A 26690-nucleotide genomic window follows, 5' to 3' on the forward strand; every position below is an offset into this window, starting at 1 on the left:
CACAAACTTAGCTGTGTAAAGGATAATATTGCCCATATTAGATGAAGGTTCCCAGAAGGTGATTAGCTGAATAGTCTCTAGGTCATAATCTTTCCTGAAATGTTAGTGGAAAAGATCACAGGTGGAACCTGGAAAATTGTCAGGGTTTACCTCAGTCAGAGTATTTGGAAGGGCTATTGTATGGGCCAAATAAAGTAAATCCAGCAGGAATAGGCTATACTTTATTTTCTGATGTTAAGCACACTGTGGTCTATCTCTAGTTTCAGGTGTAGGTCAAAGCAAAATAATTCTGAGGGATGAAATAAGTGTTCTTAGGTAACTGCTGAAGGGGGGGCATTGATTTGGAGGTATTTTGGGAGCAGAGTTTCATCATCACTCTGTAAAGATAAATGAAGAAGACACAAGAATCTAAGCCAACCACACCAGAATGTGTCTTCAGGTTAAAAATAGGTATAATGGCACCAGAGATCTTGGTCATGGCATCTCTCAGTACTTCTCAGTATTTTTATTTTCCAATCACACTGATTCAATCTGGTCTTAATGCCTTCTATGTATGATACATAAAGTTGTTGTCCTGGGATATGTCTTCACTTTATTCACAAGGATCCCTTTAGGTTCTCTCCTATGTTGGATGTACTGTTTCCTGTACTGCTTCCTGTAACCCAAATTTTCCTTCTTATTAATTTACTTTATTGTTTTTATGCACACATCCTCTAGCATTTCTTAAGAACAAGTGCATGTTATGTAAATTGTTCTAGATTTTGCATGTTTGAAACAATCTGTGTTCTAGCCTTATACTTGAGAGTTTGGCTGCCTATATAGTTTTATATGAGAGATAATTTTTTTTCAGAATTTGAAGCAATTTTAACACTATCTTCTGGCTTTTGGTGTTGTCTGTGAGAACACAAAGCATTCCAATCCTTTGCATATTTGTATAATGTGACTTTTACTTTCTCTGTATATATCTATCTCTACTTCTCTTTATTTCTCTATGTATCTTTTTTGTGGGTACATTTTTAAAAATAACTTTATTGAAGAATAATGACATAAAAGTCACCCATTTTAAGTGTACAATCAAATGATCCTTGAGAAATTTACCAAATTGTGCAACTATCACCACAATCCAGTTTTATAACATCTTCATCACCCTAATAAGATTCTTCATGCTTGCTTACACTTAACCTTAGTTCCTATACCCAGCTCCAGGTACCATTAATCTACTTTCTTTCTCTATGGACTTGGTGATTTCTCTATGTATCTTTATCTCTCTTTCTCTTTCCTTTTCTCTTTCTGTTTGTAGAATCATCGCTTTGCCCTCAGAATTCTGAAATATCACAATGATATGCCTTGGTGTGCATCTATTTTAATCCATTCTAATCAGCATATAGTGGATCCTTTTAAACTGGCATTTAATGTCTTTGAGATCTAAGAATTATCTCAAATTATTTCATTGATCTTGCCCTCTATTTTTTACTCTTTCTGGGACTATTATTAGTAAGATGTTGGATTTTTTGGACTGGTCTTCCATTTTCATTTCTTTTTCTTTCCTATTTTCCATATTATTGTCTTTTACACTCATATCTGGGAGATTTTCTCACTTTTGTCATTCAAACTTTCTGCTGAGTTTTTCATATATGTGAAAACATGTTTCTATGTTTTTAATTTTCAAGAGTTTTTGTACTCTGAATGTACCTTTTTATAGTATTGTGTTCTTAATTCATGAAAGTAGCATGTTCTCTCATCCTTTTGGGGATATTAATCATAGTTCTTTTACTAACTTTTCAAATTCTTGCATAGTTTGTTTCCTTGAATGTTTTTTCTGCCTATTTGTTTGTCTCTATCTTCCCATTATAGTTTTTACTCAAATTTTATAATCTTTGGCTGTTTACTTTATTTGAGAATGGAAGACTAAAAAGCTCATTTGAAGTTCTAAGCTATGGGTTGCTCTTGTCAACTTTGAGCTTCACTTTAGGATTATCTGGCTGGGCTTTTTGGGAGAAACCCCTACCTGTGTCAGTATCATTAAGGTATGTCCTTTAAGTTTTGTAGATTTTCTCAGGAAGAGTCTTCCAATTGCCTGCTTTCAGGTAAAGATCTGCTTGACAGCACTATAGGGGTATGCAGGGAGAAGAAAACTGGTGGTGTCTGCATTCAGCATTCAGTTTTGTATTTGGTCCTTTCATTTTTGTTTTTTGTTTTTAGTACAGTATTCTTGCCCTTGAATGGGCCTGATGTCCTCCAGTCCTGACACTCTGTTTAATCCTTTCCAGGAAATAGAACTCAAATCTCTGCTGCAGTTGGGGAAGGTCAGTGTGGAGTAAAAAGGGGCCTAAATTCCCAAACATCTTTCTACCTGGTCCTCCTTATTTTAGCTCTCTCCACGCCAGTTACAGAGGTTACTGGTGCTATCAGTTTTTGTGCCTTTTAAAGATTCTGTGGTGTAAATAGAATTGGTTTTTAGCTTTGCCCATTGCTGGATTGGGATTTAACTTTCTCAGTTTTGCTAAACCTTAGGACTGCCTGCTCTCCAGCTTCCAATATGACTGTTTTCTTTTTCTGCTCTTTCAATCCATTATTTTAGTGGAATAGGGAGTGAACAAAATTGGGTACATATGTCAGCTCATGATTGTAATCTAGCAATTTGATAATATAAATAAGAGCCAAATCATGGTCTTTTCACAATCAAAGGTTTAGGTAAGTAGATAAAATTGGTCTTTTAATAAAATGTCAATAAGATTGCAAGAATCCTTGTTTCTCTTAGATCAAATTTTATAAGAAATACCAGAAAAAATAAATTATTTTTATAATAATGTATATTGTGTTATAGTACATGCCAAAAAATTTCACTGATTTTTGGCTAAATGGCATCTTTGTCTTCAAGGCCTTATATTAAGTAATAGAATTTTGCAAAAATTCTATTCTTTAACTTACTGTATACATCCTGTATCATACTAAAATATGCATATTCTATAATTCATCTATGAGTTAAGCCGTGTCAGGAAAAGCAAAAGTTTGCATACTTGCATTGTTTCCCTCTCTACCAGCTACTTCATACATGCTGAAATCTTATTAAAAATTTCATTATCATCACAAGAGAAAAAGTTTTCTAACTATGTATGATGACAGATGTTAAATGTGGTGATCATTCGACAATATATATAAGTATCAAGTCATTACATTGTATACCTGAAATTCATGTTATATGTCCATTATACCAAATTTTTAAAAAAGTATTCATTCTTTAAAAAAATCCATCTGTTTTTTAAAGATTTTATTTATTTATTTATCAGAAAGAGAGAGCACAAGCAGGGGGAGTGGCAGGCAGAGGGGAAGCAGACTCCCTGCTGATCTGGAAGCCCAATGTGGGACTCGATCCCAAGACCCTGAGATCATGACCTGAGCCAAAGGCAGGCGCTTAACCGACTGAGCCACCCAGGCGTCCCTAAAAAAAATCCAACTTAAGGAAAGCCAATTTTACCCTGCTTCCTTCAAACCACCAGCTCTATCAACAAATTCAATGGTACTTTTTACCTAGAAAATTTTGTCCATTTTCATGGTGTTCCCTTATCATTTATCAATAGAAATAAACCTTATCTGCCACTTTTTCTTGAAATGCTTTCTTCCCTTAATCTCCATGGCACCTTGCTCTCCTATTTTTTTGCCCCAACATCTCTGACATCACCTATGCATCATTATTAATGCTCACTTATTTCACTACTTAAGTTGAAAATGTTGCAGAGCTAAAGGACTGTCATTATTCCTCTCTTTTTTTTTTCATTTAATTTCTTCTAACTGGGTGATCACATTCAAGATTGTGGCAGTTTAATACAGTTGTTGAAATCATATATAGTCTTTGAGATTTCTGCTTATGGTAATGACAGTTATAAGGACTATATTTAAACACCATTGCCTCAAACAACCAAAATATCAGACAATATATAAAACAATGGTTTTTAAGACACTAGACAAGGCAAAGAAGGACAATAATACCTGAGAGACAGCAAACAAAGGAAGAGAGCCCAACTGTTGTTCCAACTTAATGCCTTACGGTTTTTCGGGCCATGCTACAGGGACAGAGACATCAGAAAAGAGCCCTAGATCTCCTGAGATGAGGAGATAGAACTGAGAATCTGTAGAGACCAAGATGGCTAGAGTTTGAAGGACAGAGTAATGGAAAAGAGAGAGTTACACAGAGAAAGAATCCCTGAAATCTGCAGAGGTTCTTTGAATATTCAATAGAGCCCTGATCAGCTCACATATGTGAAGAAACTACTTGAAGCCAAAGAAATTGGATTATTCATTTTGGGGGGGTGTTGAGTTTTATATGTTCTTTATATATTTTGGATCCTAAACTTTTTTCAGATACGTCATTTGCAAATATCTTTTCCCATTCTGTAGATTGCCTTTTAGTTTTGTTGATCGTTGCCCTTGCTGTGCAGAAGCTTTTAATTTTGATATAGTTCCAATATTTAATTTTTTGCTTTTATTTTCCTTGTCTCAAGAGACATATCTAGTAAGAAATTGCTACACCTGATGTCAAGAGGCTACTGTCTGTGTTCTCCTCTAGGATTTTGATGGCTTCCTGTCTCACATTTCGGTCTTCCATTCACTTTGAATTTATTTTAATGTAAGAAAGTGATCCAATATCATTCTTTTTCATGTTACTTTCCAGTTTTCCCAACACCATTTGTTGAAGAGACTGTCTTTTTCCCATTGGATATTCTTTCCTTTTTTGTCAATGATTAATTGCCCATGTAGTGGTGGGTTTTCTGAGTTTGCTACTCTGTTCCATTGATTTTTGTGCCAGTACCATATTGTTTTGATCACTACAGCTTTGAAATATAACTTGAAGTCGGGAATTGTGATGTTTCCAGCTTTGCTTTGCTTTCCAAGGTTGCTTTTGCTCTTCCAGGTCTTTTGTGGTTCCATACAAATTTTAGGATTGTTTTAGCTCTGTGAAAAATGTTGTTGGTATTTTGATAAGGATTGCATTAAATGGTAAATTGTTTCAGGTAGTATAGGCATTTTAACAATATTTCTTCTTCCAATCCATGAGCATAGAATATCTATCCTTCTTTTTGTGCCATCTTCAGTTCCTTTCATCAGTGTTTTATAGTTTACAGACTACAGATCTTTCACCTCTTTGGTTAGGTTTATTCCTAGGTATCTTATTGTTTTTAGTGCAATTGTAAATGGGATCAATTCCTTAATTTCTCTTTCTGCTGCTTCATTATTGGTGTGTAGAAATGCAACAGTTTTCTGTACATTGATTTTGTATCTTGTGAATTTACTGAATTTGTGTATCAGTTCTAGGAAATTTTTGGTGGATTCTTTTGGTTTTTCTATAAAGAGTATCATGTTGTCTGCAAATAGTGACAATTTGACTTCTTCCTTGATGATTTGGAAGACTTATTTCTTTTAGTTGTCTGATTTTTGTGGTTAAGATGTCTAGTACTATGTTAAATAACAGTAGTGAGAGTGGACATCCCTGTCTTGTTCCTGACCATAGAGGACAAGCTCTCAGTTTTTCTCCATTGAGGATGATATTCACTGTGGGTTTTTCATATATAGCCTTTATGATGTTGTGATGTGCTGCCTCTAAACTTACTTTGTTGAGGGTTTTTTTTTTTTTTTTATCATGAATGGATGTACTTTGTCAAATATCTTTTCTACATTTACTGAAAGGATCATATGGTTATTTTTTTAAAAGATTTTATTTATTTTTCAGAGAGAGAGAGAGAGAGAGCACAAGGAGGCCAATGTAGGACTCAGTCCCAGGACCCTGGGATCATGACCTGAGCCAAAGGGAGACACTTAACTGACTGAGCCACCCAGGTGTACCAGGATCATATGGTTCTTATCCTTTCTTTTATTAATGTGTTGTCTTATGTTGATTGATTTGCAAATATTGAACCATCCTTGCAACACAGGAATAAATTCCACTTGATCATGGTGAATCATTTTTTTTAATGTATTGTTGGATTCAGTTTGCTGGTATTATGTTGAGAATTTTTGCATCCATATTCATCTGGGATTTTGGCCTGTAGTTCTCTTTTTTAGTGGAGTCTTTATCTGGTTTTGGCATTAGGGTAATGAGGTAATGCTGACCTCAGAGAATGAATTTGGAAGTTTTCCTTCCTTTTAACTGTTTTTGGGGTTTTTTGTTGTTGTTGTTTCTGGAACAGTTTGAGAAGAATAAGTATTAACTCTTCTTTATTTTTTTTAAAAGATTTTATTTGTTTATTTATTTGACAGAGAGAGACACAGCGAGAGAGGGAACACAAGCAGGGGGAGGTGGAGAAGGAGAAGCAGGCTTCCCACAGAGCAGGGAGCCCGATGCAGGGCTCGATGCCAGGACCCTGGGATCCTGACCTGAGCAGAAGGCAGACACTTAACTACTGAGCCACCCAGGCGCCCCTTAACTCTTCTTTAAGTGTTCGGTCAAAACAACAGTTGTTGGCGAGGATGTGGAGAAAGGGGAACCCTCTTGCACTGCTGGTGAGAATGGAACTTGTGAAGCTATTCTGGAAAACAGTATGGAGGTTCCTCAAAAAGTAAAAAAAAAAGAACTATCTTATGATTAAGCAATTGCACTACTGGGTATTTACCCAAAGAATATTAAAATACTAATTCAAAGAGATACATGCACCCAGATGTTTATAGCAGTATTATCTATAACAGAAAAGATATGGAAATAGCCCAAGTGTTAGTTGATAGATGAGTGGATAAAGAAGTGGTATATATACGCAGTGGAATACTATTCATCCATAAAAAGGAATGAAATCTTGCCATTTGCAATGATGTGGATAGAAATTGAGTATTATGTTAAGTAAAATAAGTCAGCCAGAGAAAGACAAATACTATATGATTTCACTCATATGTGGAATTTAAGAAACAAAACAAACAAGCATAGGGGAAAAAAAGAGTAAGAGAGGCAAACCAAGAAACAGACTCAACTATACAGAACAAACTGATGGTTACCAGAGGGGAAGTGAGTGGGGGGATAGGTTAAATAGGTGATGGGGATTAAGGAGTGCATTTGTTGTGATGAACACCAGGTGTTGTATGGAAGTGTTGAATCACTACATTGTACACCAGAAACTAATATTACACTGTATGTTAACTATCTAGAATTTAAATAAAAACCTAAGAAATTAAACTGATTGTGGTAACCATTTTAAAAGAGAAAAATCTGAAAAGAGCAGGAAAAAATAAAACAGTTACATACAGGGGAAATACTGTAAGACTATGAGCTAATTTTTCAACAGAAACATTGCATGTCAGAAGAAAATATCATGATACATTCAAAGTGTTAAAAGGAAAAAAAAAAAAAAACCAGCAACCAAGAATACCCAGAAAAGTTATCATTTAGAATAGGAGAGATAAAGTTTCTCAGATAATCAAAAGTTAAAGCCATTCATAACCATTAAGCCAGTTTTTTTTTTCCACTAAGCCGCCCTATAAGAAATGTTAAAGGGCATTATTTGAGTGCAAAGAAGAGGCCCAAAATAGAAGTAAGAAAATGATAAAAGGAAAAAAATTCACAGATAAAACAAACATATAGTAAAGGTAGTAGACTAATATCTTATAAATCCAGGGTAGAGATTAAAACAGAAAAGTGTTAAAATCAGTTATATATATAAAAAAAATTAGTCTAGAAATACACAAAATAAAAGATGTAAAAGTAATATTACATATATAAAACAGTTAAATGGAGTAAAAATTTGTGCTTTTACTATGTGTTCAAATTTAAGCAACCTTAATTTAATATAAACTGTTATACACATAAGATTTATATGTGAACCTAATGGTGACAACAAATAAAAAACTTATAATAGATACACAAAAAATAAAAGAAAAAAAATCCAAGCATAACACAAAGAAAACCCCACCAAACCACTGAAGGGAAGCAGGAAAAAAAGAGAAACAGAGAAGGAGTACAAAAATAAACAGAAAACAGTTACAAAATGGCAATTAGTACATTCCTATCAATAATTACTTTAAATGTAACTGGACTAAATGCTCCATTCAAAAGACAAACATGACTGAATGGATGAAAAAACAAGACCTATCTCTGTGCTACCTACAAGAGACTTTCGTCAATTGAATGGATAAAAAACAAGATTCATCTCTGTGCTACTTACAAGAGAATTTCATCAACTTAAAGACACAAAGTGAAAGTGAAGGGCTGGAAAAACCTACCATGCAAATGGAAGTGAACCAAAAGCCAGAGTAGCAATATTTATATAATAAAAAATGGACTTTAATGCAAAGACTGTAACAAGACACAAGATGGTCACTACATAATGATAATGGGATCAATCCAACAAGAGGATAAAACTGTAAATGTCTATGCACCCAAAACAGAAACACCTATATACATAAAACAAATACTAATAGAAATAAAAGAAGAAACTGACAGTAATACAATAATAATAGGGGATTTTAACAGCAAACTTACGTCAATGAATACATCATCCAAACAAAGAAAAAAATCAACCAAAAAACAGTGTCTTTAGCATATTAGAGCAGATGGATTATAAATTTAAACAGAGCATTCCATCCCAAAACAGCAGAATACACATTCCTTTAAAGTGCATATTCTGCAAGATAGATTACTTATTAGGCCACAAAATAAGTGTCGATAAATTTAAGAACATTGAAATCATATCAAGCATCTTTTCTAACTAAAATGATATTAAACTAGAAATCAATTATAAGAAAATATCTGGAAAGAATACAAACACACAGAGACTAAACAACAGGCACTAAAAAGCCAATAGGTCAATGAAGAAATTTAAAAAATTAACAATACAGAGACAAATGAAAATAAAAACATTTGGGATGTTTTAAAAAATATATTTGGGATGCAACATCAGGTCTAAGAGAGAAGTTTATAGTAGTACATGCCTACCTCAAGAAACAGGAAAAATTCCACATAAACAACCTAACTACGCCTAAAGCAGCTAGAAAAAGAAAAACAAACAAAGCCCAAAACTAGTAGAAGGAAGTGAATAATAAATATCACCACAGAAATAAATGACATAGAGAATAAAAAAATAGAAAATATCAGTGATACCTGGACCTAGTTCCTTGAAAAGATAAAAAAATATATATATTGATAAAACTTTAGCCATACTCATCAAGAAAAAAAGACAGAGGACTCAAATTAATAAAATCAGAAATGAAGGAGGAAAAATAACAACTGACCCCACAGGAATACAAGGATTAAAGAGACTACAACAAAAAATTTTTGCCAACAAATTGTACAACATACAAAAAATGGATAGATTCTTAGAAACATAGTCTTTTTTTCCCCTTGAAATAAATGGTTTTTAATTTATACATATAAGAATCAGTTTATTCTTGAACAAAGGAGTGTTTTATATATTTAATACTTAGTCATCGAGTCTTTATATTTGCATACCACTATTCCAGATATAGCAAAACATTTTCTTGTGGCTGTAACATAGTAATTGCAATTTTCCTCACAGTATACCTTGTAGCTTAAACTGAATTAGAAAGAAATGCAAAATTTGAACAGATTGATTACTAGTAATGACATTAAATCAGTAAGAAATAAAAACTACAAAAAAAAAAAAAAAAAAACTGCCAACAAACTAAAGTCCAGTACCAGATAATTTCACAGGTAAATTCTACCAAATATTTAAAGAGCTATTACTATCTACTTTTCTTAAATTCCAAAAATTAGAATAAGAAGAAGGAAAAACTTCCCAATTTTTTCTATGAGGCCAGCATTATTCTGATGAAAAAAAAAAAAGAAAGTATAAAAAACAATAACAACAACAACAAAAACAACAACCCTGCAGGCCAATATTTCTGATGGACATAAATGCAAAAATCCTCAATATTAGCAAAACAAATGCAACAATACAAAGAAAAATAATTTACCATGAGCAAGTGGGATTTATTTAAGGATTCAAGGCTGGTTTAATATTTGCAAATCAATCAATGTGATACATTATATTTACAACAGAAATGACAAAAACAATATGATTGCTTCAATAGATACCAAAAAGGCATTTGACAAAATACAGCAATGATTCATGATAAAAAACTTCCAACAAAGTGGGTTTAAAGGGGCACAGCACAACATATATTAAAGGCCATATATGAAAACCCCACAAATAACATCATAGTCAATGGTGAAAATCTGAAAGTCTTCCCTCAACAAAGTAAGTTTAGAGGGAACAAACCTCAACAGCATAAAGGTAATATATGAAAAACCGACAGGTAATATGATCCTCAATGGGGAAAAACTAAGAGCTTTTCCTCTAGGATCAGGAACAAGACAAGGATGTCCACTCTCACCATTTCTATTCAACATAGTACTGGAAGTCCTAGCCACAACAACCAAATAAGAAAAAGAAATAAAAGCATCCAAATTGGTAAAGAAGAAATAAAACTGTCAATATCTGTAAATGAGATAATACTATACATGTAAAACCTCCAAAGACTCCACTGAAAAATTACTAGAACTGATAAACTAATTCAGTAAATTTGCAGAAAAAATAATGTAAAGAAATCTGTTGCATTTCTATACACTAATAACAAAGTAGCAAAAAGAGAAATTAAGGAAACAACCCCCATGTGGAATTTAAAAAGCAAAGCAAATGAAAAAAGAAAGAAAAAGAAGCAGAAACAGACCCCTAACCCCAAATAACACTAATGGTTGCCAGACTGGAAAGAGATGGGGGATTGAGAAAACAGATGAAGGGGAGTGAGAAATATAGGCTTCCATGTTATGGAACGAATAAGTCACAGGGATGAAAAGTACAGCCTAAGGAATATAGTCAATGCTATTATAAAAATGTTGTATGATAACAGATGGTAGCTTCACTTGTGGTAAGCATAGCATAATGTATAGAGTTGCCGAATCATTATGTTGTATACATGAATATAATGTAACATTATATGTCATATTTCAATTAAAAATAAGTAACTTTTTAAAAACAATGTACTGAGAGAATTGCCACCACTCAAGAAAACAATCTCATTTACAATTGAACAAAGAATAAAATACCTAACCAAGAAGGTGAAAGACCTATACTCTGAAAACTATAAGACACTGATGAAAGAACTTGAATATGACACAAGCAAATGTATAGGTATATCATGCTCATGTATTGAAAGAATTAGTATCAAAAATGTCTAGTAACCAAAGAAATCTACAGATTCAATGTAATTTTTATTAAAATACCAATAACATTATTTACAGAACTAAAATAATAATCCTAAAATTTGTGTGGAGCCACAAAAGACCTTGAATACCCAAAGCAATCCTGAGATAAACTGCATGTATCACAAAGTTGGATGTATCACAATTCCAGATTTCATGATATGGTAAAGCTATAGCAACCAAAAGAGTATGGTGCTGGCACAAAAATAAACACATGGATCAATGGAACAGGATAGAGAGCCTAAGAATCACATGGTAAGTTAATTTATGACAATGGAGGCAAGAATATACAGTGGGGAAAAGACAATCTTTTCAATAAATGGTGTTGGGAAAACTGGACAGGTACATGCAAAAGAATAAAACTGCACCACAGTCACAAAATAAAATGGATTAAAGACATAAATATGAAACCTCAAATCTTAAAACTCTTAAAATCTCTTGATTTTCTGCAATAAGCTCTTGAACATCTTTCTAGTAATTTATATGTATATATATTACTATATATAGTAATGTATATATATTACTAATATATATCTTTAGATATATATATTTATATATAAGATCTATATATAGGTCTATATAAGATTATATATATATATAATCTCCTGAGGTAAGGGAAACAAAAGCAAGAATAAACTATTGGGACTACACCAAAATAAAAAGCTTTTGCATAGCAAAGAAAACCATCAACAAAACAAAAAGGCAAGCCAGCGAATGGGAGAAAATATTTGCAAATTATATATCTCATAAGGGGTTAATACCCAGAACATATAAAGTATTTATGTAACTCAACACCAAAAAAAAAAAAAAAAAGACAAGCTGTCTAAAAATGGCAGAAGACCTGAATAGACATTTTTCAAAAGAAGACATATAGATGGACAACAGACACATGAAAAGATGTCCAGTATCACTAATGATAAAGGAAATTCAAATCAAAACTACAATGAGATATCACATCACACCAGTAAGAATGGCTAGTATCGTAAAGACAAGAAATACAATTGTTGGTGAAGATGTGGAGAAAAGGAACCTCGTGTACCCTCCGTGAGGATGTAAATTGACACTGCCACTGTGGAGAACACTATGGATATTCCTCAAAAAATTAAAATTAGTAATATTATACAATCCAATAATTCTACTACTGAGTATTTACCCAATGAAAATGAAAATACTAATTCAAAAAGAATTATGCACACCTATATGTATAGCAGCATTATTTACAATAGCCAAAATATGGAAGCAACCAATGTGCCCATCAGTAGGGTAAATGGATAAAGAAGATGTGGGAGATATGTGTGTGTGTGTGTGTGTGTGTGTGTGTGTGTGTGTATAATATTATATATATATATAACAGCCATAAAAAAATAAGATCTTGCCATTTGCAACAACATGGATGGACTTAGAAGGTATTATGCTAAGTGAAATAAGCCAGACTGGGAATAATAAATATCATATAATTCCACTTATATATGGATTCTAAAATCCAAACAAAGAAACAAACAAACAAACAAAAAAAACCCCCAAGAACTTAAAGAAAAAAGTGGTAGTTGCCAGAGGGGAAATGGGTATGAGAATGGGTGAAATAGATAAAGGGGATTAAACTGTACATGCTTCCAGTCACAAAATATATAAGTCATGGAGATGAAAAGTACAATATAAGGAATATAGTCAATAATATTGTAAAAATGATGTATGGTGATATATGGTGATTATATTTATAATGGTAATCATTGAATAATGTATAGAATTGTTGAATTAATATGTTGTACACTTGAAACTAATATAACACCATATGTTAATTATACTTCAATGAAAAATAAATTAAAAATACAAATAAAATTAATTATATCTATAAATATTGGTCAAAGGATACACAAAACACAAAGATGTAAAATATGATATTACATACATAAAATGTGGAAGGGACAGTTATAATTTAGTGCTTTTAGAATGTGTTTGAACTTAAGTGACTATCAATTTAATATAAACTGCTATACACATAAGATGTTATATATGAACTGCATGGTAACCACAAATCAAAATCCAGAATAGATACACAAAATATATTTTAAAAAAGAAAGAAATTCAGGCACAACCCAAAAAGTGAATAATTTAAAAATAATTTAAAAATTTAAAAATGCAGGGGCACCTGCGTGGCTCAGTCATTAAGCGTCTGCCTTGGGCTCAGGTCATGATCCCAGGGTCCTGGGATCAAGCCCCGCAGTGGGCTCCCTGCTCCATGGGAAGCCTGCTTCTCCCTCTCCCACTCCCCCTGCTTGTGTTCCTTCTCTCGCTGTGTCTCTCTCTGTCAAATAAATAAATAAATAATCTTTTAAAAAAATTAAAAAATGCATACACATTTTCCCAAAGAAGGCAGACAGATGACCAACAGACAGATGAAAAGATGCTCAACATCACTCATCATCAGGGAAATGCAAATCAAAACTACAATGAGATATCACCTCATATCTGTCAGAATGGCTAAAATCAAGAACATGAGAAATAGTGGATGTTGGTGAGGATGTGGAGAAAAGGGAACCCTCTTGCTGTTGGTGAGAATGCAAAGTGGTGCAGTCACTGTGGAAAACAGTATGGAGGTTCCCCAAAAAGTTAAATAAAAAAAAAAGTTAAAAAAATTACCCTATGATCCATCAATTGCACTATTAGTTACTTACCCAAAGAATACAAAAGGATATACAAAGAATACAAAGGGATACATGCACCCTGATGTTTATAGCAGCATTATCTACAGTAGCCAAATTATGGAAATAGCCCAAATGTCCATCAGTAGATGAATGGATAAAGATATTATATATATTATATATAACATATATTATATATATATAATATGTACATTATATATATAATATATATATATATATACATATGGGATGCGTAAAATAGGTGTTGCAGATTAAGGAATGCATTGGTTGTGATGAGCACTGGGTGATGTATGGAAGTGTTGAATCACTATACTATACACCAGAAACTAATATTACAGTGTATGTTAACTAACTGGAATTTAAATAAAAACTTAAAAAAATAAAATTCATTGACATGTCATTCATGGAAATTAAAAAAAAAACAACAACACTAAGGAAAGCCATCAAACCATAAGAGATCAACAGAAAAGAAAGGAACAGAGAAGAACTACAAAAACAGAGAATAATTAATAAAATGATAATAAGTACCTGCCTATCAATAATCACTTTAAATGTAAATGGTCTAAATGGTAAAATAAAAAGACAGGGTAACTGAGTAGATTAAAACAACAACAACAGCACCCACATATATGCTGCTACAAGAAAATTACTTTAGACCTAAAGACAAAGACATGCTGAAAGTAAAGGGATGGAAGAAGATATTCAATGCAAATGAAAGGGAAAAAAGTCTGGGGTAGCAATACTTATATCAGACAAAATAGGCTTTAAAACAAAGACTGTAGCAAGGGACAAAGAAGGAAATACATAATGATAAAAGGTTAAATCCAACAGGAGTATATAACTGTAAATATCTATGTACCCAACATAGGAGTACCTGAATACACAAAGCAAATACTAACAGACATAAAGGGACAGATTGAGAGTTATACAATACTAGTATTATTATTGTTAACACCAAACTTACTTCAGTGGTTACATCATCAGACAGAAAATCAGTAAGGAAACACTCGCTTTGAATGACACATTAGACCAGGTGGACTTCACAGATATTTACAGAACCTTCCATCCAAAAACTGCAGAATACACATTCTTTTCAAGTGCACATGGAATATTCTCCATAATAGGGCACATATTATCCCACAAAACAGGTAAAAAAATTTAAGAACATTTAAATCATATCAAGCATGTGTTCTGACCACAAGATTAAACCAGGAAAGAATTACATGAAAAAACTAGAAAATTCACAAACATATGGAGGATAAAAAACATAATACTAAACAACCAATGGGTCAGTGAAGAAACCAAAGAGGAAGTCGAACAATACATGGAAACAAATGATCATAAAATCTCAATGGCCCAAAAATCCGTGGGACATAGCAAAATCAGTTCTGAGGGAAGTTTATAGTGATACAGGCCTACCACAAAAAACAAGAAAAAGTCTCACATAAACTATTTAAACCAACACCTAAGAAAAAAGGAGAGAGGATTCAAACAAATTAAATAAGAAGTAAAAGAGAAAAAATAACAACACCACAGAAATACAAAGGATTATTAAAGAATACTATGAAAAACTATATGCCAAAAATTGGACAACCCAGAAGAATTTGATAAATTCCTAGAAACATGCAGTCTTCCAAAACTGAATCAGGAGGACATAAAAAAATTTGAACAGACCAATTACTACTAAAGAAATTAATTTTAAAAAACTCTCCCAAAACACAAGTATAGGACCAAATCTCTTCTCAGTTGAATTCTATCAAACATTTAAAGAAGAGCTAGTTTCAATTCTTCCCAAACTATTCCAAAAAATAGAAGAATGAAAACTTCCAAATTAATTCTATAAGGTCAGCTTTGCGCAGTGGCAGTATCGTAGCCAATGAGGTTTATCCGAGGCGCGATTATTGCTAATTCTATAAGGTCAGCATTACCCTGATACCAAAACCAGTCAAAGACATTACAAAAAAAGAGAGAAAATTACATGCCAGTATCCCTGATCAACATAGGTGCAAAAATCCTCAACAAAATAGCAAACCAAACTCAAGAATACATTAAAAGGATCAATCACCACTATCACGTGCAAATTATTCCAAGGATGCAAGGATGGTTCATAATCTGCAAATCAATCAATATGAACATCATGGGTGCCTGGATGGCTCAGCTGGTTTAGCGTCTGCTTTCAGCTCAGGTCATGATCCCAGGGTCCTGGGATCGAGTCCCAAGTCGGGCTCCCTGCTCATCCGGGAGTCTGCTTCTCCCTCTACCCCTCCTCTCTGCTCGTGATCTCTCTCTGTCTCACTCTCTGTCTCAAATAAATAAATAAAATATTTTTTAAAATGTGACACATCACATTAAAAAGAGGATAAAAACCGTATAATTATCTTAGAATTTTCTAGATACAGAAAAAGCATTTGACAATAAAAAGCATGTGCTAATGATAAAAACTCTCAACAATGTGGGTTTAGAGTGAATATGCATCAATAAAACAAAGGTCATATATTAAGAAAACAGAGCAAACATCATACTCAACGGTGAAAAACTGAAAGTTTTTCTCTAAGATGAGGAAGAAGACAAGGATGTACACTCTCACCACTTTTATTTAACATAGGACTGGAAGTCCTAGCCACAACAATTAGACAAGAAAAAGGAAAGGCATTCAAATTGATAAGGTAGAAGTAAAACTTTTACTATTTTAGAAGCAATGATACTATATAGAGAAAACTCTAAAGCCTCCACCAAAAAAAAAAAAAAAAAACTATTAGAACTAATGAATGAATTCATTAATGTTGCAGAATACAAAATTGATATACAGAAATTTGTTGCATTTTTATGCACTAATAATGAAATAGCAGAAAGATAAACTAAGAAAACAATACCATTTACAATTGCACCCTAAAATAAAATACCTTGGAATAAACTTAACCAAGGAGATGAAATACCTATACTCAGAAAAGTATAACGCACTGAAAAAATTGAAGACAATACAAATGGAAAGATACACCATACTCGTGGATTGAAATAATTAATATTGTTAAGATGTTTATACCACCAAAAGGAATCTACAGATTTAATGCAATCCCTACCAAAATACCAATAGTATTTTTCTTAGAACTAGAACAAATAATCCTAAATTTTTTATAAAACCACAAAATAGTCCAAATATCCAAAGTAATCTTGAAAAAGAACAGAGCTGGATGTATCAAAATCCAAAATTTCAAGAAATCACTGCAAAGCTATAGTAATTAAACAGTATGGTACTGGCATAAAAGTAGACACGTAGATCAATGGAACAGGATAGTGACCCCAGAAATAAACCCATGCTTATATTGTCAATTAAGCTATGACAACGGAGGCAAGCATAAACAATGGGGGAAATTATGATGTCTTCAATAAATAGTGTTGGGAAAACTGAACAGCAACATGCAAGAAAATGAAACTGGACCACTTTCTTATATAATACACAAAAACAAACTCAAATGGATTAAAGACCTAAATGTGAGACCTGACACCATAAAACTTCTAAAAGAAAATTAGGCAGTAATCTCTTGGATGTTTGCCTTAGCAAAATATTTATGTATATGTCTCCTCAGTCAAGGGAAACAAAAGCAAAAATAAATTTTGGGGACTCCACCAAAATATAAACCTTTTGCACAGCAAAAGAAATTATCAACAAAAGAAAAGTCAAGCTCCTGCATGGGAGAAGATATTTGCAAATGATATATCCAATAAGGGGTTAATATCTACAATGTGAAAGAACTTATACAACTTAACACCAAAAAACCCTACAGATACTGTGATTAAACAATGTGTAGAGGACCTGAATCGACATTATTCCAAAGATATACAGATAGCCAATGGATATACAAAATGATGCTCACATCACTAATCATCAAGGAAAAGCAAATCAAACCACAATGAGATATCACCTCACATTAGTCAAAATGGATAAAATAAAAAAGGCAAGAAATAACAAGCATTCATGAGGATATGCAGAAAAGGGAACCCTCATGCACTGTTGGTGGGATTGTAAAATGGTGCAATTGCTATGGAAAACAGTATGAAGTTTTCTCAAAAAAATTAAAACTAGAAGCACCATACGATCCAGTATTCCCACTTTTGGATATATATTCAAAATAACTGAAAGCGGGGTCTCAAAGAGATATTTGCACACTTATGTTCATAGCTGCATTACTTATAATAACCAAGAGGTGTACAAAACACAAATATCTATTGATAGGTGAATGAATAAACAAAATGTGAAATATATACATATACATATGTATATTATTCAGCCTGAAATAAAGGGAAATCTTGTCATACGCTACATGGATTAACCTTGAGGATATTATGCTAAATGAAATAAGCCAGTCACAGAAAGACAAATGCTGTATGTTTCCACTTATATGAGATACATAAAGTAGTCAAATTTATAGAAACAGAAACTAGAATAATGGTTACTGGGAACTGGCAGGAGGAAAAAGGGAGCGTTGTTTAATTTGTGTAGTATTTTATATTTGTAAGATGGAAAAGCTCTGGAGATACTCTCCACAACAATGTGAGTATATTTAAAACTACTAAAATGTATACTTAAAAGTAGTTAAGAAGGTAAACTTTATTTTATGTGTTTTTACCATGATAAAAAAATGAAAAAAAAATATCATTGGGAATTCAATAAGATGGCAAAATTTTTATTGAGAAAAATTCCTTTTTTTTGTTTCTTTTATGCATTTATTCTCCAGAAGCCAAAAAAATGCAGTCACAGAAAATTTAGATTCACTAGTATCTAAAAGTTTACACTATAAGTTAATCATTCTTTAAAAATTAATTTCTCTGAAATGATTTATCTATTCAAAGCCATTCAATAGATTTGTACCTTCTATGGGATAAATCTGAGATTCTTGGAATGGCTTACAACTCCCTGCAATACCTAGCCCCTTACTTTCTTTATTATTATTATTATTATTATTATTGTTATGTTAATCACCATATATTACATCATTAGTTTTTGATGTAGTGTTCCATGATTCATTGTTTGCGTATAACACCCAGTGTTGCATGCAGAACGTGCCCTCTTTAATACCCATCACCAGGCTAACCTATCCCCCCACCCCCCTCCCCTCTAGAGCCCTCAGTTTGATTCTCAGGGTCCATAGTCTCTCATGGTTCATCTCCCCCTCCAATTTCCCCCCCCTCATTCTTCCCCTCCTGCTATCTTCTTTTTTTTTTTTTTAACATATAATGTATTATTTGTTTCAGAGGTACAGGTCTGTGATTCAACAGTCTTACACAATTCACCGTGCTCACCATAGCACATACCCTCCGCAATGTCTATCACCCAGCCACCCCATCCCTCCCACCCCCGACCACTCCAGCAACCCTCAGTTTGTTTCTTGAGAAAAATTCTTTTCAGGGTGATTGTAATTTAGCTTAGATTATGGAGGATGAAGGTGAGATTACCAAGGAAATGCTTAAGAAACAATTGATAATTTCTAAACTGCCCTCAAGGGTGATAAATCTTGATAACTGTAAGTTTTTATTTTGCAGAATAGAGTATGAAAACTTTGGAACAAAACAGGGTTGCTTGGAACAGAGATAAATCTCTTGGAACAAGTGAGGAGAAACTAAGCTCTGCCATCAGTGGTCCTTCCATCCACATCCTCTTTCCTGTCCTTACCTTATGCAATTTTTAAACTTCTCCTAAAAATGCTGAAAAAGCAATGTTTCCTGAAAGGATGATTTCCCAAGCAACTTACATCAGAACTCCCATGGGCACTCTACAAAAAATATAGCCTCCTGGACACCCCTCCCCGCAGTGCCCCCGTTACTGCTTTGATTCATCATCTCTCATCTGGTTTATTTCAGTAGTCTCCATATTTCCTCCCTCCAATTTATCCTCTTTACTGGTTCCAGTAATCTATTTAAAATGGAAAAGTGTCAAATAAAATAAAATAAAATAAAATAAAATAAAATAAAATGTAAAAGTGTTCATTCTAGTCCCCACACTAAAAATTTTAATGACTCCTCATTACCCTCAAGATAAAAATCTAAATTCCTTAAAGAAGTTTAAAAAACACTTCATGACCTGCATCCCAATGTTTATAGCAGCAATGTCCACAATAGCCAAACTATGGAAAGAGCCGAGATGTCCATCGACAGATGAATGGATAAAGAAGATGTAGTATATATATATACAATGGAATATTACTCAGCTATCAGAAAGGATGCAATCTTACCATTTATATTGATGTGGATGGAACTGGAGAGTATTATGCTGACTGAAAAAATTCAATCAGAGAAAGACAATTATATGTTTTCATTCATATGAGGAATATAAGAAACAGTGCAGAGGATCATAGGAGAAGGGAGGGAAAAACAGAATGGGAAGAAATCAGAGAGGAAGACAAACCACAAGAGACTCTTAACTATGGGAAAGAAACTGAGGGTTGCTGGGGTGGGGGTAACTGGGTGATGGGCATTAAGGAGGGCACACGATGTGATGAGCACTGGGTGGTATATGCAACTGATGAATTACTGAACTCTACATCTGAAACTAATGATGTACTATATGTTGGCTAATAGAATTTAAATTAAAAAGAAAAATCATGATTTGCCCCTGGTCATTTCTCCAGAATCATCTCCCACTATTCCCTGATTTACACCTTATATTCTACCTATTTTGAGCTGGGTTTTTGTTACTTTAAGTGCTCCAGACTATTTCCATCTTCTGTGGCTTTGCACATGTTGCTGCCACAGATGAGACTTTTTTCCTTGCCATTTCTGCTTAGGATCCAATCTCATCATTTTGTGTACCTTTTCTCCTCCATAGTCCCTCCATTCTCCGTACTAAGTACACAGAAACCTTAAAAATCCCTCTTCTCTGAGTAATTTTGGATAAATTCATTCAGACCGAGGTATAAATGACTAATAGTGACTTAAAATTCCATTCACACTAGCGATTAAATGACCAATATTGGTTTAAAGTCTCTTCAGGTCCTTAATTTTGAAGAGGTACAGAGTTTTAATTAAAAGAACCAATCTTAAGCAGTAGATTGCATCTAGAGAATGAGTGAGTATTCTCAAGTGAATGAATATTCTGTGGTCAGAGGTTCTTTGCTCCATTCTCAAATTACAATCTGAGCATGTGACCATTCCCACTTCAAGTTCCCAAACATAGCCACTGATCATGTCAATCAAATCCTTGAGCTAAATCCTGTCTTTACTTACTAACAACGAAGAATGTGCCCTGGGAGTTCTTTCTCATAACTTCATCTGTAATCAAATAAGCCTCAGTTTGTTTACATTTTCCTCTTTCTTAGACTGGGACTACAATATTTCGTATACCTGTGCAATCTTTACTTTGCTTGACCTCCATTTTTAAAAGTGACAAGTTTAGAGTTCTTTATTTTTCACTCTTTTAATTTCTTAGAGAAAGAGTTGTAAATGCTCTGAGAAGAATGATTTTTCTCATTGAAGGGGGAAACAAGTAAAAAAAAATCAACTGATATGATGAGCAAATTTGTAAAGTGATTATGTTTTATGTTTTTTTTTCCCTTTTAAAAAGTTGGAAGGGTGCAGCAACATTTCCTTTTAAAAATTTATCTTGATCCTGACAAAATAGCCCCAGTGAGCATTATTAACAACATGGATTGGCACCTAGCTAACTATGGATAAAGTCTTTCCATAATTTGGCTGTTGTTAATAATGTGTCTATAAACATAGGGGTGCATGTATCCCTTTGAATCAGTATTTTTGTATCCATGTAAATAACTACTAGTGCAATTGCTGGATTGTAAGGTAGTTCTATTTTTAACTTTTTGAGGAAACTCCATTGTGTTTTTCATAGTGGCTGCACCACTTTGCATTCCCACCAACAGTGTAAGAGGTTCCCCTTTTTCTGCATCCTCGCCAATACCTGTTGTTTCTTGTGTAGTTCATTTTAGCCATTCTGACCTGTATGTGTTGATATCTCATTGTAGTTTGGATTTGTATTTCCCTTATGATGAGTGATGTTGAGTATCTTTTCATGTGTCTGTTAGCCACCTGCATGTCTTCTCTGGAAAAATGTCTATTCATGTCTTCTGCCCATTTCTTAACTGGATTATTCATTTTTGGGTTGTTGAGTTTTATAAGTTCTTTTTGTATTTTGGATACTAACCCTTTATCAGATATGTCATTTGCAAATACCTTCTCCCATTCTGTAGGTTGCCTTTTTTTTTTTTTATGTTGATTGTTTCCTTCACTGTGCAGAAGCTTTTTATTTTGATGAAGTCCCAATAGGTTATTTTGGCTTTTGTTTTGCCTCAGGAGACATATCTAGTAAGAAGTTGCTACAGCCAATGTCAAGAGGTTACGGCTTGGGTTCTCCTCTATGATTTTAATGGTTTCCTGTCTCACAGTTAGGTCTTTCATTTATTTTTTATTTATTTTTGTGTATGAAAGTGGTCCAGTCACATTCTTTTGCATGTAGTTGTTCAGTTTCCCAACACCATTTGTTGAAGAGACTGTTTTTTTTTTTTCCCCCCATTGGATATTCTTTCCTGTGTGTTGAAGATTAATTGCTCATACAGATGTGGATTCATGTCTGGGTTTTTCTATTCTGTTCCATTGAACTATATATTTGTTTTTGTGACAGTCCCATACTGTTTTGGTCACTACGGCTTTGTAATATAACTTAAAGTCCAGAATTGTGACGGCTCCTGGTTTTCTTTTCTTTCTCAAGATTGCTTTGGCTATTCAGGGACTTTTGTAGTTCCATACAAATTTTAGGCTTGTTTGTTCTAGTTCTGTGAAAAATGCTGTTTGCATTTTGATAGGAATGCATTAAATGTGTAGATTGTGTTGGGTAATATAGACATTATAAAAAATATTTGTTCTTCCAATTCATGAGCATGGAATGTCTTTCCATTTCTTTGTATCATCTTCCATTTCTTTCATCAGTATTTTATAGATTTCAGAGTCCAGGTATTTCACCTCTTTGGTTAGGTTTATTCCTAGGTATCTTATCATTCTTGGTGCAATTGTAAATGGGATTGAATCCTTGATTTCTCTTTCTGCTGCTTCATTATTGGTATATAGAAATGCAACAGATTTCTGTATGTTGATTTTGTATTCTGCAACTGTATTGAATTTGTGTATCTGTTCTAGTAATTTTTTGGTGGAATCTTTTGGATTTTCTACATAGAGTGTCATGTCATCTGCAAATAGTCAAAGTTTGACTTCTTCCTAGCCAGTGTGGATGTCTTTTATTTCTTTTTGTTGTCTGATTGCTGTGGCTAGTTCTTCTAGTACTATGTTAAATAAAAGCAGTGAGAGTGGACATCCCTGCCTTGTCCTGACCATAGAGGAAAAGTTCTCCGTTTTTCCCAATTAAGGATAATGTTAGCTGTGGGTTTTTCATATATGGCCTTTATGTTGTTGAGGTATGTTTCCTCCAAACCTACTTTGTTGAGTGTTTTTTATCATGAATGCATGTTGTACCTTTGTCAAATGCTTTTTCTTCAAATATGGAAAGATTCATGTGGTTCTTCTCCTTTCTCTTATAGATGTGACGTATCACTTTACTGATTTGAGAATATTAAATCACCCCTGCAACCCAGGGATACATCCCACTTGATTGCAGTGAATGATTTTTTTAATGTATTCTTGAATTCAGTTTGCTAGTATTTTATTGAGAAATTTTGCATTTAAGTTCATCAGGGATATTGGCCTGTAGTTCTCCTTTTTAGTGGGGTCTTTATCTGGTTTTGCTATCAGAGTAATGCTGGCCTCATAGAATGAATTTTGCAGTTTTCTTTCCTTTTCTATTTTTTGGAATAGTTTGAGAAGAATAGGTATTCACTCTCCTCTAAATGTTTGGTAGAATTTGCCTGTGAAGCCATCAGGTCCTGGATTCTTGTTTCATAGGAATTTTTTGATTACTGACACAACTTCTTCGCTGGTTGTTGGTCTGTTCAAATTTTCTACTTCCTGTTTCAGTTTTTGGAGTTTATATGTTCTAGGGATTTATCCATTTCTTGTAGATTTATCCATTTCTTCTAGATTGCCCAATTTTTTGGCATATAATTTTTCATAATGTTCTCTCATGATTATTTGTACTTCTCTGGTGTCGGTTATTTCTCTTCTCTCATATGTGATTTTATTCATGAGTCGTTTCTGTTTTATCTTGTTAAGTCTGGCTAGGGATTATTAATTTTATTGATTTTTTTCCAAGACCCAACTCCTGATTTCATTGTTCTGGTATATTGGTTTTTGTTTGTTTGTTTGTTTGTTTGTTTGTTTTTAGTTTTTATACAATTTATTTCTGCTCTAATCCTTATTATTTATTTACTTGTGTTGTTTTTAGGTTTTATTTGTTGTTCTTTTTCTAGTTCATTTAACTGTAAGATTATGTTGTCTATTTGAGACTTTTCTTGTTTTTTGAGGTAGGCTTCTATTGCTATAAACTTCTCTTTTGGAACCACTTTTGCTGCATCCCAGTTGTTTTTGACCACTGTGTATTCATTTTCATTTGTTTTCATTTATTTCTTCATTTCTTCTTTGAGTTCCTGGTTGACCCATTCATTGTTTAGTAGCATGTTATTTAACTTCCATGTATTTGTGGTCTTTACAGAGTCTTTCTTGTGGTTGACTTCTTGTTTCATAGATCTATGGTCAGAAAATAACCATGGTATGATTTCAAACTTCTTGATTTTTTTAAGCTTTGTTTAGAGGGCTAATATGTGATCTATTCTGGAGAATGTTCCATGTGCACTTGAAAAGAATGTGTATTCTCTTGATTTAGGATGGAGTATTCTGAATATATTAAATCCATCTGTTCCAGTGTGCCATTCATATTCATTGTTTCCTTGCTGATGTTCTATTTAGATCAGTCCATGGATGTTCATGGTGTATTAAAGTCCCCTAGTATTATTCTATTCTTATCAATTAGTTCGTTTATGTTTGTTATTAACTGTTTTATGTATTTAGGAGCTCCTATGTTGGGTGCATAAATATTTACAATTGCTATATCTTCTTCTTGGTTTGTCACCCATTATAATTATATAGTATTCTGGTTTGTCTGGTGTTGCTGTATATGTCCGGAGTTGCAATGCCTCCAGCTTTGTTTTTCTTTTTCATGATTGCTTTAGCTATTCAGGGTCTTTTGTGGGTCTATACAATTTTTAGGATTTTTTGTTCTAGTTCTGTGAAAAATGCTGTTGGTATTTTGATATGGATTGCATTAAATGTGTAGATTGCTTTGGGTAGTATAGACATTTTAACAATATTTATTCTTCCAATCCCTGAGCATGGAATGTCTTTCCATTTCTTTGTATTTTCTTCAATTTCTTTCATCAGTTTTTTATAGTTTTCAGAGTCCAGGTCCTTCCCCTCTTTGGTTAGGTTTATTCCTCTGTAACTTATTGCTTTTGGTGTAATTGTAAATCGGATTGATTCCTTAATTTCTTTTTCTGCTGCTTCATTTTTGGTACATAGAAATGCTACAGATTTTTGTACATCGCTTTTGTGCCCTTTGACTTTACTAGCAGGTCTAGCAGCTTTTTTGGGGAGATTTTCTGGTTTTCTATATAGATACCATGTCATCTGCAATTATTCAAAATTTTACTTCTTCCTTGTTGATTTAGATGCCTTTTATTTCTTTTTGTTGTCTGATTGCTGTGGCTAGAACTTCCAATACCATGGTAGTTAAAAGTGGTGAGAGTGGACATCTCTGTATTCTTCCTGACCATAGAAGAAACCTCTTATTTGTTTTCCATTGAGGATGATATTATCCATTGGTTTTACATATATGGCCTTTATTGTGTTGAGGTATGTTCCCTCCCAACCTACTTTGTTGAGGGTTTTTATCATGAATGGATGTTGTACTTTATCAAATGCTTTTTCTGCATCTATTGACAATGATTATATGGTTCTTATCCTTCATATTAATGTGATGTATCACATTTATTGACTTGTGAATATTGAACCACCCTTGCAACCCACGAATAAATCCCACATGATCGTGGTGAGTGATTTTTTTAAATGTATTGTTAGATTCACTTTTCTACTATTTTATTGAGAATTTTTGCACCTATGTTCATCAGATATAGTAGCCTGTATTTTTCTTTGGTAGTGGGGTCTTTCTATGGTTTTGGTATCAAGGTGATGCTGGCCTCATAGAATGAATTTGGATGTTTTCCAGCCTTTTCTATTTTTTGGAATAGTTTGAGAAGAATCAGTATTAACTCTTCTTTAACTGTTCGGTAGAATTCCCTTATGAAGCCCTCTGATCCTGGACTTTTCTTGTTTCTTGAGGTAGGCCGGTATTGCTATAAACTTCCCTCTTCGGACTGCATTTTCTGCATCCCAATGTTTCTGGGCCATTTTGTTTTCATTTTTGTTTGCTTCCATGTATTTTTCCATTTCTTCTTTGATGTCCTGGTTGACCATTCATTATTTAATAGCATGTTGTTTAACCTCCTTATATTTGTGGTCTTTCCAGATTTTTTTGTGTGTGTATGTGGTTGAATTGAAGTTTCATTGCTTTGAAGCCAGAAAAGATTCATGGTAAGAATTCAATCTTTTTGTATTTGTTGAGGCCTGCTTTTTGACCTAATGTGTAATCTTTTCCAGAGAGTGTTTCATGTGCACTTGAAAAGAATGTGTATTCTCCTGTTTTAGCATTGAATGTCCTCAATATATCTGTTAAATTTGTCTGGTCCAGGGTGTCATTCAAAGCCACTGTTCCCTTGTTGATTTACTGTTTGGATGATCTGTCCATCAGTGTAATTGGAGTAGTAAATTCCCCTACTATTATTGTATTACTATCGATTAGTTCCTTTATATTTGTTATT

At 33.4% G+C, this 26690-nt stretch overlaps 1 pseudogene; it reads left to right on the forward strand.

Annotated features, from left to right (window-relative positions):
- Positions 1-15710: 15710 nt before the first annotated feature.
- Positions 15711-15793, forward strand: LOC116621908 (annotated as a pseudogene).
- Positions 15794-26690: the final 10897 nt, after the last annotated feature.

Source organism: Phoca vitulina, unplaced genomic scaffold (assembly GCF_004348235.1).
Source record: "Phoca vitulina isolate PV1807 unplaced genomic scaffold, GSC_HSeal_1.0 scaffold51, whole genome shotgun sequence".
NCBI classification, from domain to species: Eukaryota; Metazoa; Chordata; class Mammalia; order Carnivora; family Phocidae; genus Phoca; species Phoca vitulina.